We start from the raw sequence: 15,826 nt of genomic DNA on the forward strand, positions 1-15,826 counted from the left end.
ATAACAGATTGAAACAAAGGTCTAAACAATATATTTTTCTGGCTTTTTGGTGGATAGGACAAAGCAAAATATATATGTAGCTAGGGATAAAATTCCTACCGTGGTAACGATTGACACAGTAGAGTGTGATGTAGCGCCCATGTCGGTGTGTCACTTGCTGCTTGGAAGGCCATGGCAATATGATCAATATAGCCAACATTGTGGGAGAGAATTTGAATCAGCTAGTGAAGAGGGAATTGAGGAGGAAGCCCATGGAGATGAGGACCTTACTAGCTGTGAGTTTGAGCAAGGAGCTGCTCTTGAGATGACTCAAATTTTGAGTGTTCAGGCAAATGAAGCTGAAAATGGGCAGCAACACAAATTATTTCAAACTAGTGCAAAGGTGCATGATAAAGAGGTGAAGGTGATTATTGATGGAGGGAGCTGCCATAATCTTGCTAGTCGTGAGATGGCTGATAAACTTGGCCTGAAGCTGCTATGACACCCTCATCCATAGATGATATGACCACGCCACCAAGCAAGATGTCACAAGCTCCAAGTCAAGCTACACCAACTCAAGTTTCACCTACACCGACACCAGCTCAAGTCATCGATGGACCGATGACACGTAGTCGTGCAAAGAAGCTACAACAAGAGGTCCACGCGCTAATTTGTGAGATTCATTTTAACATTAATGATAATTATATACTACCTAAGTATTGTACCTTGATTGTGCTCAGGTATATAGAAGAAGAGAAGGAAGAATCGGACCATAAAGAACGGACCAGTGCAAGTTCCAGAAGAAGTCAAAAACGGACCAGTGGAAGTCAAAAACGGACCAGTACAAAGAATCTTCATAACTTTTTACTCACAAAAGCTATGAAGGTCCATGAGTACTTGTTGGAAAGCTTGACGAGTCTACTTTCCAATGAATCTAGTGGCGACCAGTTTGGATACTCCATATTTCCTGCAGACCAGAATTAGTACATACTGCTCAGAAGGTCAATAGTCTGTCGTGACAGAATGTTGGTACAACTTGCCAAGTAAAACTGTACCAATCTACAAAGTTTCGTGCTGGTGGGCATACATTTCTGGAAAGCCCTTTGAGTCTAGTTTCACACCCAAGAAACGGTTCATCATTTGGACTTCCCAATGAAAAGTTATGGTCAGTTTATTGGAAACTGCTCTGGAGGCCAACAGTCACGCGAAGCCACTTCGGGAATCCATTTAGAGGGGACCTTTCACATTGTCTTCCCTCAGAAACTCTATTTCGTTTTCGTACCTATCTAGCAGGGCTGTTGCTAGTATAAATACCTCCTAAGACTCATTGTAATCTCAGACTTCGATAATTGAAATACAAAACCCTTTGTTCAGCTGCGTGCTAACAAATCCAGAGAGTGATCTCTACCCCTTTGCTCTTGTGATTTCCTCGCGGGATTACATAGGCGGCGGCTTCATCCGCTCCCAATTGGTGCTCCTACTCACTTCAAGGTATTCCTTGATTGATTGTAGGCTGTGTTGGTTGGTTCCTTGAGAGTGTGGTTGGACGAATCCTCGATTCAGGTTGCCGGTTAAAGACGGTGGTTGGCTTCGAGTTTTATTTGCCAGGTTGCACTAGTTATCGCTGCTTGCAGTAAGTTATCCGGCTGTTCTTCAGCTAGTTATCGGTGTTCATCCTACGTCGTGAAGATCGGGACAACGTGACGCATCATCCGGTATCAAAGATCACGCGAAGGATAAATGATCAGCAACTAAAACAAAGACTCTAATGGACTGCGACTTAACCGAACTCACTAAAATAACAGATTGAAACAAAGGTCTAAACAATATATTTTTCTGGCTTTTTGGTGGATAGGACGAAGCAAAATATATATGTAGCTAGGGATAAAATTCCTACCATGGTAACGATTGACACAGTAGAGTGTGATGTAGCGCCCATGTCGGTGTGTCACTTGCTGCTTGGAAGGCCATGGCAATATGATCGATATAGCCAACATTGTGGGAGAGAATTTGAATCAGCTAGTGAAGAGGGAATTGAGGAGGAAGCCCATGGAGATGAGGACCTTACTAGCTGTGAGTTTGAGCAAGGAGCTGCTCTTGAGATGACTCAAATTTTGAGTGTTCAGGCAAATGAAGCTGAAAATGGGCAGCAACACAAATTATTTCAAACTAGTGCAAAGGTGCATGATAAAGAGGTGAAGGTGATTATTGATGGAGGGAGCTGCCATAATCTTGCTAGTCGTGAGATGGCTGATAAACTTGGCCTGAAGCTGCTATGACACCCTCATCCATAGATGATATGACCACGCCACCAAGCAAGATGTCACAAGCTCCAAGTCAAACTACACCCACTCAAGTTTCACCTACACCGACACCAGCTCAAGTCATCGATGGACCGATTACACGTAGTCGTGCAAAGAAGCTACAACAAGAGGTCCACGCGCTAATTTGTGAGATTCATTTTAACATTAATGATAATTATATACTACCTAGGTGTTGTACCTTGATTGTGCTCAGGTATATAGAAGAAGAGAAGGAAGAATCGGACCATAAAGAACGGACCAGTGCAAGTTCCAGAAGAAGTCAAAAACGGACCAGTGGAAGTCAAAAACGGACCAGTACAAAGAATCTTCATAACTTTTTACTCACAAAAGCTATGAAGGTCCATGAGTACTTGTTGGGAAGCTTGACGAGTCTACTTTCCAATGAATCTAGTGGCGACCAGTTTGGATACTCCATATTACCTGCAGACCAGAATTGTACAGACTGCTCAGAAGGTCAATAGTCTGTCGTGACAGAATGTTGGTACAACTTGCCAAGTAAAACTGTACCAATCTACAACGTTTCATGCTGGTTGGCATACATTTCTAGAAAGCCCTTTGAGTCTAGTTTCACACCCAAGAAACGGTTCATCATTTGGACTTCCCAATAAAAAGTTATGGTCAGTTTATTGGAAACTGCTCTGGAGGCCAACAGTCACGCGAAGCCACTTCGGGAATCCATTTCGAGAGGACCTTTCACATTGTCTTCCCTCAGAAACTCTATTTCGTTTTCATACCTATCTAGCAGGGCTGTTGCTAGTATAAATACCCCCTAAGACTCATTGTAATCTCAGACTTCGATAATTGAAATACAGAACCCCTTTGTTCAGCTGCGTGCTAACAAATCCAGAGAGTGATCTCTACCCCTTTGCTCTTGTGGTTTCCTCGTGGGATTACATAGGCGGCGGCTTCATCCGCTCGCAATTGGTGCTCCTACTCCCTTCAAGGTATTCCTTGATTGATTGTAGGCTGTGTTGGTTGGTTCCTTGAGAGTGTGGTTGGGCGAATCCTCGATTCAGGTTGCCGGTTAAAGACGGTGGTTGGCTTCGAGTTTTATTTGCCAGGTTGCACTAGTTATCGCTGCTTGCAGCAAGTTATCCGGCTGTTCTACAGCTAGTTATCAGTGTTCATCCTACGTCGTGAAGATTGGGACAACGTGACGCATCAGGCTCGAATCTCCAAGGAGTGCTCGGCGACTTCCCTCGGTATGCCTGGCATGTCCGAATTACTCCATGCAAACATGTCGGCATTTGCACGGAGAAAGTCGACAAGCACAACTTCCTATTTGGGGTCGAGGTCGGCGCTGATCGTCAGCACCTTGCCGTCGGAGCTGTTGGGGACGAGCGGGATCTTCTTGGTTCCTTCTGCCGCCTCGAAGCAGCCTGCGTGGCGCTTAGGCTCTGGAGCCTCAGCGGCCAGGGCTTCGAGCTTCGCGACGAGCTCGGTGGAGTTCTCGACCGCTTCCCCGTATTCGACGCATTCAACGTCGCACTCGTACGCGTGCTCGAAAGAGGAGCTGACGGTGATGACGCCTTTAGGGCCGGGCATCTTCTGCTTCAAGTAGGTATAGTTGGGTATAGCCATGAACTTGGCGTAGCCCGGGCGTCCGATGATGGCGTGGTATGTGCCTCGGAATCCGACTACCTCAAAGGTGAGGGTTTGCTTCCTGAAGTTGGCAGCCGTGCCAAAACAGACCGGTAAGTCAATTCGACCTACCGGCAGTGCCTTTTTCCCGGGCACGACGCCATGGAAACCGCCGGCACTTGGTTGGAGCTTCCCTCTATCTATGCCGAGGAGGTCGAGATAATGTTGAGGCTACTGCCACCGTCCATCAGCACCTTTGAGAGCCGGGTGTTGACGATGATGGGGTCGACGACGAGCGGGTAGACGCCTGGGGCGACTACCCTGTCGGGGTGGTCCTCTTGGTCGAAAGTGATAGGTGTGCTTGACCAGCTAAGGTACTGGGGCACCGCCATTCTTGCCGCGAAGACCTCCCGACGCTCCCTTTTGCGCTGCCTCATGGTTAACTGAGTCGAGGGCCCGCCATAGGTCATGTAGCAGTCGTGGACGGCGGGGAAGCCGTCGTTATCTTTGTCGTCCTCCTTATTGCCGCCCTTCTCTTTCTTGGAGTCGTCATGCACATCTTTCTTGAACCCTAGACCGTCGAAATGCTTTTTCAACATACGACTGTCCTTGAGCTTGTGGTTGGCGCCTCCCTTATGGTAAGGGCACGGCTCCTCCAGCATCTTGTCGAAGATGCCTCCATCCGGAGGGCCTCGAGGTTTCTTTCGATCCATGGCGGCGACAAGGTTTTCATCAGAATCCTCCCGGTGGAACTGCCGTGCTTTCTGCTTCTTTTTATTTTTCTTGGGGCCTCGACTGGGGGTCCCATCTTCGTCGACGGGCTGCTTGCCTTTTCTCCCTTCAGAGCTGAAGAAGGCGCCGACTGCCTCCTCCCCTACCTGGCGCGCCAACTATCGGTGTTTTCCCCGCGGGGGGTCACACCAACGAGTAAATTTGTATGCGTGCTCCCTTTCCCAGATGGTAATGCAAGAAGACACATAGATTTATCCTGGTTCAGGCAAGAGAAGGCCCTACGTCCAGCAGGGGGGGGGAGAGTTTGTATTATCTTGCACCTAAGTGCTTGTACTGGGGTGAATACAAGCGTGGTATGAAGTGTGAAGCTCTACTACGTATGAGCGTGGCGTTGTCCCGTGTCTCTTCCCGGGTCTCTCCTTTTATAGTTCCAAGGGGAGACCTAGGGTACATGTGTAGGTGTCAGAGCAGGAGTCGATAGCAGCATGGAGCGCTGACCTACTCGAGGCTTCCGTACCGGCATGGCCTCGAACCGTCCCATCTTGATAGCCTAGTGATGATTACGCGTGCCCCTGCATTCTGCTCTGCGCGCCGTCTTGGATTGGTTTGACAGATGCACGCTTATATGGCTCGGCGGCAAATCCGGCGGAGCGGTTACGGCGTGGTCAGTCGACGCCCGACTCGTCTCCAGGAAGGAGCCTGGTGAAGTCGAGGGTCGGACGCCGTACGAGGTGTCGATATCTGGAGCGCTGACCATGGGTGTCTCGAGGGGGTCCCGATTAGATGTTCCATCCTTGTTTCCCGCGTCCTGACACGCCCTGGGTCGTTCGGTGGGAAGGCTGCAAAAAGAACGATGGGACAGAAGCCTGTTCCCTATCACGCCTCCCGTGACCCGTGTGTTAGGTGGGGAAGCGTCAGGTGCATTAAATGCCCTGGCTCTCGTGCGCGCGTCAGGCGGTGGACAGTGTCCTTGCGCTCGACGCCTCTCGGTTCGCTCGAGCCCGCTTCCGTATTCGACGGCAGTTGTAGCTCGAGCCCTGATCGATTCGCTCGACGCTATTTCCGTCTTCGAGGCTGCGGCCGTCGATGGCCGCGCGTGTGTGCGGACGGAGCGTCGAATCGAGGAGCTAGTTTTATGTACGGATGGTCTCGTTATACGCATTGGTTAGGGTACCCCTTGTTGATACCCTCGACATTGATTTAAATGGTCATTTTACACTTCGACTATGTGGATTTTCCCTTCGTGGAAAATCAGGTCGTTTCAGTTGGTATCGGAGCCGTACTTGACCCGAGGACGAAGCCCTTAGGATTGGACGTTAGAACAGGACAAGTCAACTCTCTCTTAGGTTATATTACCGACCCTGCACAACTTGTGCATGGCTTACCTCTTCCATTGACCTGCTGATCATGTTCATGAGTGTAGGATAGATTAATTAGCTTATTTAAATTGTTGAAATCAATTATTAATTATTGAATCTTAAGAAAATAACTCAGTTATAAGTTTTGTGACCTATGCCTCACCCATTAAACCCCCCCATTTGCCATGTCACAGATGTCGATGCGCCGTTCACACCGCCTTCAGCGCCGCTCCACGACCCCAGCGCCTAGTCTTGGGCGTGTTGACAACCGCCGCGCTCGTCAGCGCGGTGGTGGTCGCGGTGGTCGAGATGACAACCGCCGTGGCCGCAATGAGGGAGATGGCCTCGAGCAGACACGCCCAGTTGTGGTTGCTCAAAATGGCAGGAATGAGGCTCCTGATGGCGCACACGGTGGCAACGACAACAATGACCGCAACGACCCTCCACCGCCGCCTCCACCTAATCTGGCTGAGGTGATGGCTCAGCAGACGCAGCTGATGGCCGCCCTGGTCGACAGCATGAACCACCGCAATGGTGGTGGTGGACGACCTGATGATTTCCAGCGCAAGCTGGAGGGATTTCTGAAGCTCAGGCCGCCCACCTTCGACGGCACCGACCTGGAGCCCCTGGCAGCACATGACTGGCTGAGAGAGATCGAGAAGAAGCTGGACCTCACCACCAGCACCGACGAGGAGTGCTTCGGGATTGCAGCCCACCAGCTCACTGGAGCAGCTCGCTCTTGGTGGGATAGCTACTCAGATGCACACAAGGACCCCGAGCATATCACTTGGCATGAGTTTGTTGAGGCCTTCACCGAGTATCACATTCCAGAGGGAGTCCTGGACAGCAAGGAGGATGAGTTCCGCAACCTTCGGCAGAAGGATGACACTGTACATGAGTACACTACTCGCTTCACCACCCTCCTTCGCTATGCACCCCCTGCGGTGGTGGCCTCCGAGAGAGAGAAGACCCATCATTATAGAAAAGGACTGAACCCCAAGATCAAGGTTGCATTGGGAGGAGCCAAGAGCCGCACCCTCCGTGATCTGATCGACCGCAGCATACAGATCTAGAAGGATTAGATTGAAGCTAATGAGGAAAGCAGAAGGGAGAAGCGTAGATTTGAGTTCTCTCACCGTGGCAGAGATGAGAAGAGGTTCCACCATGATGGGTCGTCATCTGGACACCCCCGCTACTCCAGGGATGATGCCTCCAGATCTGGGAGGAGAGGCAGGACACACTCTTCAGATTACTCCCAACCTTCATGTGATCACTACTCCCGCGACCGTTCACGTGACCGTCACCCCCGTGACCGTTCGCGTGACCGCCACTCCGGAGATCACTCCAGGGACCGCTACTCTCGTTACCGCTCAGAGCAGCCTCGCCGCAAGACTGATGACTCTACTCCCGCTCGTGCTGCACCAAGCACGAGCAACTGGAAGGCCCCCGCACCAGCCTCAGCAGGCGGCGCGCCTTTCACCTGCTTCAACTGTGGCCAGCCCGGTCACAAGGTTGCTCAGTGTCCTCTGAAGGCCACTGCCTCTGCTGCACAAAAGACTCCATACAGAGGGTCTGCTTCTCGTGGTAGCCTCAACCACATCATAGCTGAGGAGGCCCATGCTACGCCGGATGTTGTGTACGATACGTTCCTAGTTAATGGCATTACAGCATCTATTCTTTTTGATACTGGAGCTACATGTTCATACATATCATCCAAATTTGCATGAGAGCATAACATACCTTTTACCCCTCGCCTAGAACCCATAATTACCACATCACCCCTAGGAGAGATGAGAAGCACCCACATATGTAATGGAGTGAAACTTAGCATTGAGGGAGTAACCTTTGAAGCCGATCTTACCCTGCTACCCTCTGATGGTTTAGATGTTATCCTAGGCATGGATTGGCTAACCAAACACAAAGGAGTGATATCATGTTCCCCTAGATGTGTCCAAGTGCACCACCCCACCAACCCACAAAAAGCTGAGTGTAGACCCAGTCAGGAAAAGTCTGTCACACTCCTGTGCGCCCTCAAGGCTCAGGAGGAATCTCAGCCCAAGGAGAAAACTGTTGATGATGTACTAGTGGTTATGGACTATGCTAAGGTGTTTCTAGAGGAGTTACCTGGTATGCCACCTGACCGTGATGTAGAGTTCATGATTGACCTTATGCCGGGTATGGGTCCCATTGCAAAGCGACCATACCGCATGTCAGTTGATGAACTAGCAGAGCTGAAGAAGCAAATTGACGAGCTGCTAGAGAAGGGATTCATTAGGCCAAGTGCCTCACCTTGGGGATCTCCTGTCCTATTTGTCAAGAAGAAAGATGGCTCAATGAGAATGTGCATTGATTACCGTAACTTGAATTCTGTCACCATCAAGAACAAGTACCCCCTGCCAAGGATTGATGACCTACTATATCAGCTACGCGGTGCCAAGTACTTCTCCAATATTGATCTCCGATCTGGCTATCATCAGATGAGAATTCTGGAGGAGGATATTCCAAAGACAGCATTTGTCACCCGTTATGGGCAGTTTGAGTTCACCTTTGTGTCCTTCGGTCTCACTAATTCTCCCGCATACTTCATGAATATGATGAACAAGGTGTTTCATGATGTGCTAGACCAGTTCGTGGTGGTATTCATTGATGATATTCTGATTTCCTCTGCCACTGCTGAGGAACATGAACAACACCTGAGGTTAGTTCTGGAAAGGCTAGCTGGACAATCACTCTATGCCAAGTTCAGCAAATGTGAGTTCTGGCTCAATGAGGTTGCCTTCCTTGGTCAAGTACTCTCTGCGGATGGTGTTGCAGTGGACCCCGTAAAGATTGAAGCTGTCGAAAGATGGGACCAGCCTCGCAATGTGACTGAAGTTAGGAGTTTTCTGGGATCGGCGGGATATTATCGCCGATTCATTGAGAATTTCTCCAAGATCGCTCGCCTGATGACCAATCTCACAAAGAAGGCGAAAGATTTTGAATGGACGCCTGAGTGCGAGAGCAGTTTCCAAACCTTGAAGGAGAAGCTCACTACCACACCTGTCCTAGCATTGCCTGATATCACCAAAGATTTTGTCATCTATTGTGATGCCTCTCGCCAAGGACTAGGATGTGTGTTAATGCAAAATGGGAGAGCCATTGCTTATGCTTCCCGACAGCTGAAGGAGCATGAACAGCGATATCCTACTCATGATCTCGAGTTAGCTGCTGTGGTACACGCTCTCAAGATCTGGAGGGACTACCTCATTGGCAACAAATGTGATATCTACACTGATCACAAGAGTCTGAAGTACTTCTTCACCCAGGAAGACTTAAACATGAGACAGCGCTGATGGCTAGAGCTAATCAAAGATTATGACCTAGAGATACACTATCATCCGGGAAAGGCTAATGTGGTCACTGATGCTCTCAGCCGCAAAAGCTATTGCCACACTCTGATCACCGAGTCTATGCCACCAGAGTTGAGGCAAGAAATCTATGATTCCCACCTTGAGATAGAGTTGAGTACGATCTCACTGATCAAATCCATGAAGCCCAGAAGGACTGTGAGGAGATAGAGTACATCCGAGGGCAGATGAAGCTAGGCTATAGCCCTGAGTTCAGAGAAGATGAGAAAGGAGTTGTCTGGTTCAAGAACAGAATTTGTGTACCTGCCAACTCTACCCTGCGAAAGGAGATCTTGTCGGAAGCTCATGACTCCAAATATTGCCTTCACCCTGGAGGCTCAAAGATGTACCAGGACGTAAAGAAGCATTTTTGGTGGAAGAATATGAAGGCAGATATTGCAAGACACGTGGCTGAATGTGACATCTGCAATAGAGTCAAAGCTGAGCACCAAAGAGCCGCAGGATTGCTGAAACCACTTGATGTTCCTGAATGGAAGTGGGGAAGCATATCCATGGATTTCATAGTGGGACATCCTCGATCCCAAGGAGGCCATGACTCTATATGGGTGGTAGTTGATCGATTAACCAAGGTAGCACACTTTGTAACTTGTGGGTCAAAGATTCGCGCTGAGCAGCTAGCTGATCTCTATGTGAAGCACATCCTCAGTCTTCATGGTGCCCCGACAAACATCATATCTGATCGAGGGGCCATATTCATGTCTCGATTCTGGCAATCACTTCATGAGTCCATTGGAACCAAGCTTGATTACAGCACAGCATATCACCCGCAGACTGACGGGCAGACAGAGAGGGTGAATCAGATTCTGGAGGACATGCTCCATGTTAGTGTACTAAAATATGGCATAGATTGGAAGAAGTGTTTGCCTTATGCTAAATTCTCATACAACAACAGCTACCAGGCGAGCATCAAGATGTCACCTTTCGAAGCTCTATATGGTCGAAAGTGCAGAACCCCGCTGATGTGGGACCACCCTGGCGAGAGGGCAATCTTTGGCCCCGCCAAGATCAAGGAAGCTGAGGAAGGAGTTGCTCAGGTGAGGGAAAATTTGAAGATCGCTCAGAGCTGATATAAGAGCTATGCTGACAAGAGGCGTAGAGACCTCGAATTCACAGTCGGGGACTATGTCTATCTCAAGGTGTCCCCACTCCGTGGCTCTGTCAGATTTCACGTGAAGGAAAAGCTCGCTCCGAGATATGTTGGCCCATACAGAATTTGCAGAAAAGTTGGGAAGCTTGCTTACAAGCTTGAGCTACCACCAGAGCTGACTGGGGTACACCCCGTGTTCCATGTGTCGCAACTCTGCAAGTGTTTGAGGGTACCCGAAGACGAGGAAGTACCTATAGATGTGCTTGATATCCAGGACACGCTAGAATACAAGGAGCATCCCATCAAAATCTTGGGCCATGACACTATAGAGACCCGAAGCAAGACCATCGCTATGTGCAAAGTGCAATGGAGCAATCACACCGAACGTGAAGCAACTTGGGAGCAAGAGTCTAGCCTTCACCTAAAATATCCATACCTCTTTGACGGGTAAGTTACTCTTTGATCTCGAGGACGAGATCCTGATAAGGGGGTAGTACTGTAACAACCCTAAAAATTACCAAATACAAAAATAGCAACTACAATTTTTTTATGAAAATATCCCATGATTGATGAGTGGCATGTAGCAAACCTCACCACATTGCATTTATTTTTGTTATATTGTCACCCTAGGATTTTATTGCAAAAGCATATACTCTTATTGCATTATAACTCATGATGGTGACTTGGAATTTTATTTGGACTTTTGTATTATTGTTCAATTTTCTAAATAATTATGTAACTGATAAATAATTATTTACTCTATTAAATTACTTTGTTAAACTAATGCCATATAAGGGTGTACCGGTCCTTGGCAAAACAATCCGCACTCACATAACAAAAAGAATAAATATATACTTCTCATTCACCTAACAATCCACACTCCTAACTTTAATTTGGCCAAACCATGCACGTATGGAGCATCACAACAATATCTGGAAGTAGTAATAATCTATATATAGCCTACCCTCTATTAGTTACAAATAAAAGGAGGCAACATTATTCTCATGGCTGCCCACAATTCCCTCAAGTCTCTTTCATGCAAGAAACAATAGCCATATGTCCTCTCCTCTCCTTTCTATTTCTGACTGAGTCACCGGGCAACCCTCTTCTCCCTCCGCTCTCTCGGATTGTGAGCATTGATCATGCATAGAGATGAGGCCGTGGTCAGCCGCGACCCATTCTTCTCATGCATGCCGAAGCCGCCCTCGCACGCCCGCGAAACCCGCAGCGCATGCCCGCGCCTCCGTGCGATGCGCACTGCCGCGCGACCTTGCCCAGCCGCACAACCCGTTCGCGCTCTGCTCCATGCGCACCCGCGAACGCCACGCACCGCGATGCGCATGCACCCGCTCTACCGCCTACGCCGCACGCGCCACTCCCCGCACGACTCGCACCCAAGGACCGAGCCCGGCCAACCGCACCGCGCCGCCAAGCTCATTAAAGGCCTCCCACGATGCTGCACCCCGAACCTGCGCCACCACCCCACCGCGCCACGACGCACCGCTCCTGAACGTGCCGCCGACGCCCTGTCGACGCCGCGCACACCGCCTGCCGCACGCCGCCGTCAACCCCGCGCCGCGCGACCTTGCCTCACCGAGCACCCGCACGCCGCCACCACACCGCCGTCGTGCACACCGGAGCCACCCTCGCCGCCCGCCAAGATCCCTGTAGCATCATCGTTGGCGAGCCACTTCGTTCCAGGGTGAGAACGCGCCCTCTTCTTCTCTCCCTCTGGTTGGACCGCCGCCGTCGCGCGCCGCGTCCGCTTCGTGCGCCGCCGCCACGCGCGCCCCGCGCACACCGCCGCCGCCGCTCTGCCCCGCGTTGCAAAGAGGCCGGATGGGCCGAGCATGGCCAGGCCCAGCTCGCCCGAGAGGATAAAGGCCACATGGGCCTTGTTTCCCGTCCAGGCCCACTTTCACCCACGCCGGCCTGAGAAGAGAAAGCCGCACGAGCCTTGTCCCCAGGTTTCGGCCCCCGCATAGTCCAGAGAGAGGAGAATTTCCTTTTTCCTTTTGTAAATAGAATAAACCTTTAGAAAATCATAACTCACTCATTTTAATTCCAAATGAAGTGGTTCAATATGCGTTGGGTTCGTCTCGATAGGATCTACACAATAGAGTTGTAGTCCACCAGCTTTTCATTATTTAATTTTAAGGTTTTATTTAATACATTACACAAATGCCAGATATCGTAGAAAATTCATATCTCGATCATACGAACTCCGAATGTTGCACAAACATCGAAATTTATATAAAATAAATTTCTACTTGATGATAAACTTCTTGTGTGCATTTGGATCTTTTTGCTGTTATTCGTTCTTTGTGCTCATCTATAGGGGTCGCTTTCGCGACCAATAATCTACGTGCGGAGTCGGAGGAGGATCGGATTGACGAGGACCGTGAGTATCTGGAGGAGTTAGGCGACGACTACTCCGAAGGTGCCACATCCCAGCCACTTTCGTAGATCCCATTACGCATTGCAAATATTAGAATTGCTAGTGCTTTATATTTCTGTTGATATAACTGTTGTTATAGGGTTGCATAGTAGATTTACTATTCTTGTACCCTACCTTGTTTTACCTATCACCCTGCACACCCGCTGATAGATTAGACAAGCGCTTTTATTATATTTCTACTATATCTATATTCTTCGGCTTATATCGATGATGTGACGCCGATGGTTAACCTAGGGGGATGGTTTGGCTTGTGAAGTCGAGCCGAGTGATCGTGTTGGATCTGGGGCTTATGGTGAGGATGTGTGGTGGTCTTGGCGTGTATCTTGGGTGTGTGAAGGGTGAGGGTTGAGTCGACCAGGCTGGGATCTACGACGAGCCAGTGGGGCGAGTCATGTCGTGGAATGAACTAGACATTCCTGTTTTATATACCTGTGGTGGGTAATTATGCGGTGGAGATGTGTGGGAGGTGAACCCGGTATAAGTCTCCGGCGGGAGGAGCTTCGGCTGGAGGTGCTGTGGTGGCATGTTAAATGGAAAACCCTGATGAAGATATTGCAGTTTGGTCAAGCTTAAGGACTGAATCCTTACTTCCCACTTGCCTCCCATGGGGGGAGACGGCCGAACAACCGGGTAGGGTGATGCCACTACTACTAGGCGAGGATGTGTTAGGGAGGTACGGGCAGGTTGGTCTCACACCCTCCCGGGACGATCATGGCTCCCCATTCGGGACAGGGAACATGACTTCACAGTTTCAGCCACTCCAGGTGGGGTGCTCTAGGGTTGAGAGGTAGAGTGGCATTGTCCTAGGCCGGCAGGCGCCCGAAATCAGCCTAGTTGGTGACGGCCAGCGATGAAGGAAGATCTTGTGGATTAGTAAAACCTCTGCAGAGTGTATGGTTGATCGATCGATACATATGTCGTCCTTTCGGCTATGGACCTTTCCTGTGTTCTGCTTTCACTAGACTAGAGAGTGGAGTGTTCTATCTTCCCCGAGAGATACTTCCAGCCGCGAGCCATAGGTTGAGGGCTGCGGGCCGCTGAGACACGCCGAGTGGGAGTTGGCATGTCGACCTGAGTGTGGGTTATGTTTGTGTGTGTGATGGAGATGGATATGGGATGGTATGGAATGGAGGGTGATGGATGGTGTATGGGTTCGGGTTGTGTTAAAACTTGACTATTACTATATTTAAAACATGATTACTATTGCATAGGAAAAACTAGAGCCCCATTTAGGCCTCTTCAATTTACCTTATTTGCACCCAATTCCACAAAGCAAGCGCATAGGGTGGGAGTGGCCAGTACAAATCGTACTGATACTTTGGCATACAGGTTCTTATGATTCCAAGGGATATAGCGACTAGGGGATTCGTGCCTTCGATCAAGTAGATGGAGTTTCTACCTTCCGCATCTATCGAGCTGTTCCGGTTGATAATATAGATTTTGTTTCTGCCATCTAGCAATGTAATAATGAAATACTCTCTATTCTTAATGCTTTTGTATGATGTATGGATGATGATTATCAACTGGAATTGGGTAATTTGATTTAAATGGTCATTTTACACTTCGACTATGTGGATTTTCCCTTCGTGGAAAATCAGGTCGTTTCAGTGTGTCGATTATACAAGTTTAAATAAATCATGTCTGAAAGTTCCTTTTGCATTACCACGTATCGATCAAATTGTTGATTCTACTGCGGGATGCGAAACCCTTTCTTTCCTTTATGCATATTCTGGTTACCATCAAATAAAAATGAAAGAGTCCGACCAGCTCGCGACATCTTTCATCACGCCTTTTGGGATGTACTGTTATGTAACCATGCCGTTCGGGCTTCGAAACGCGGGAGCGACATACCAGCGATGCACGCTCCACATGTTTGGCAAACACATAGGGTCAACAGTCAAAGCCTACGTCGATGACATCGTCGTCAAGTCAAAGCAACGAGGAGACCTGATTCAGGACCTCGAGATCGCTTTTAGTTGCTTACGCGCCAACAAGATCAATCTCAACCCCAAGAAATGCGTCTTTGGTGTACCCCAAGGCATGCTCTTGGGATACATAGTCTCCCAATGCGGCATCGAGGCCAATCTCGAGAAAGTCTCGGCCATCATGAGAATGGGGCCGATACGAGATGTCAAGGGAGTGCAAAAGTTCACAGGATGTTTGGCGGCGCTAAGTCATTTTATCTCGAGGTTGGGAGAAAAGGCATTGCCGCTGTATCGACTCTTGAAAAAAGCCGAGCGTTTCTCTTGGACCCCCGAAGCTGAAGAAGCCCTTGATAACTTGAAGAAAACACTGACCTCTGCCCTGGTCCTAGTCCCACCTCAACCCGCAGAACCTCTGCTTCTATATGTTGCCTCGACGACCCAGGTCGTCAGTGCGGCAGTAGTGGTCGAGAAGCAGGAGGAGGGGCATGCGCTGCCAGTCCAGAGGCCGGTCTATTTCATCAGCCAGGTGCTCTCAGAGAGCAAGGCACGGTATGTACAGATCCAGAAGCTAATCTACACCGTGATCCTTGCCAGACGCAAGCTGCAACATTACTTCCTCGGCCACCCTATCACGGTGGTCTCGTCCTTCCCCTTGGGCGAGATCATCCAAAGTCGGGAGGCCACGGGAAGAATCGCCAAGTGGTCGGTCGAGCTCATGAGTGAGACCCTCACTTATGCGCCCCACAAAGCTATCAAGTCTCAAGCTCTGGTGGATTTCGTCGTGGAATGGACGGACTCCCAGCTCCCCCCGGCTCAGGTTCAAGCAGAGCTATGGATGATGTATTTCGACGGGTCTCTCATGAAGATAGGAGCAGGGGCAGGCCTGCTATTCATCTTGCCCCTGGGTGTTCATATGAGGTATATCATCAGGATACATTTTGCTGCATCTAACAATGTTGCGGAATACGAGGCCCT

The 15,826-nt window shown here is 49.4% G+C and overlaps 1 long non-coding RNA gene across 1 annotated transcript; it reads left to right on the plus strand.

Moving 5' to 3' along the window:
• Positions 11,965-14,526, plus strand: LOC110435436. The gene is made up of 3 exons (XR_002453105.1): positions 11,965-12,170; positions 12,807-12,908; positions 14,256-14,526. It is a non-coding gene; the product is annotated as an uncharacterized LOC110435436 (long non-coding RNA).

Source organism: Sorghum bicolor, chromosome 5 (genome assembly GCF_000003195.3).
Source record: "Sorghum bicolor cultivar BTx623 chromosome 5, Sorghum_bicolor_NCBIv3, whole genome shotgun sequence".
Taxonomy (NCBI): Eukaryota; Viridiplantae; Streptophyta; class Magnoliopsida; order Poales; family Poaceae; genus Sorghum; species Sorghum bicolor.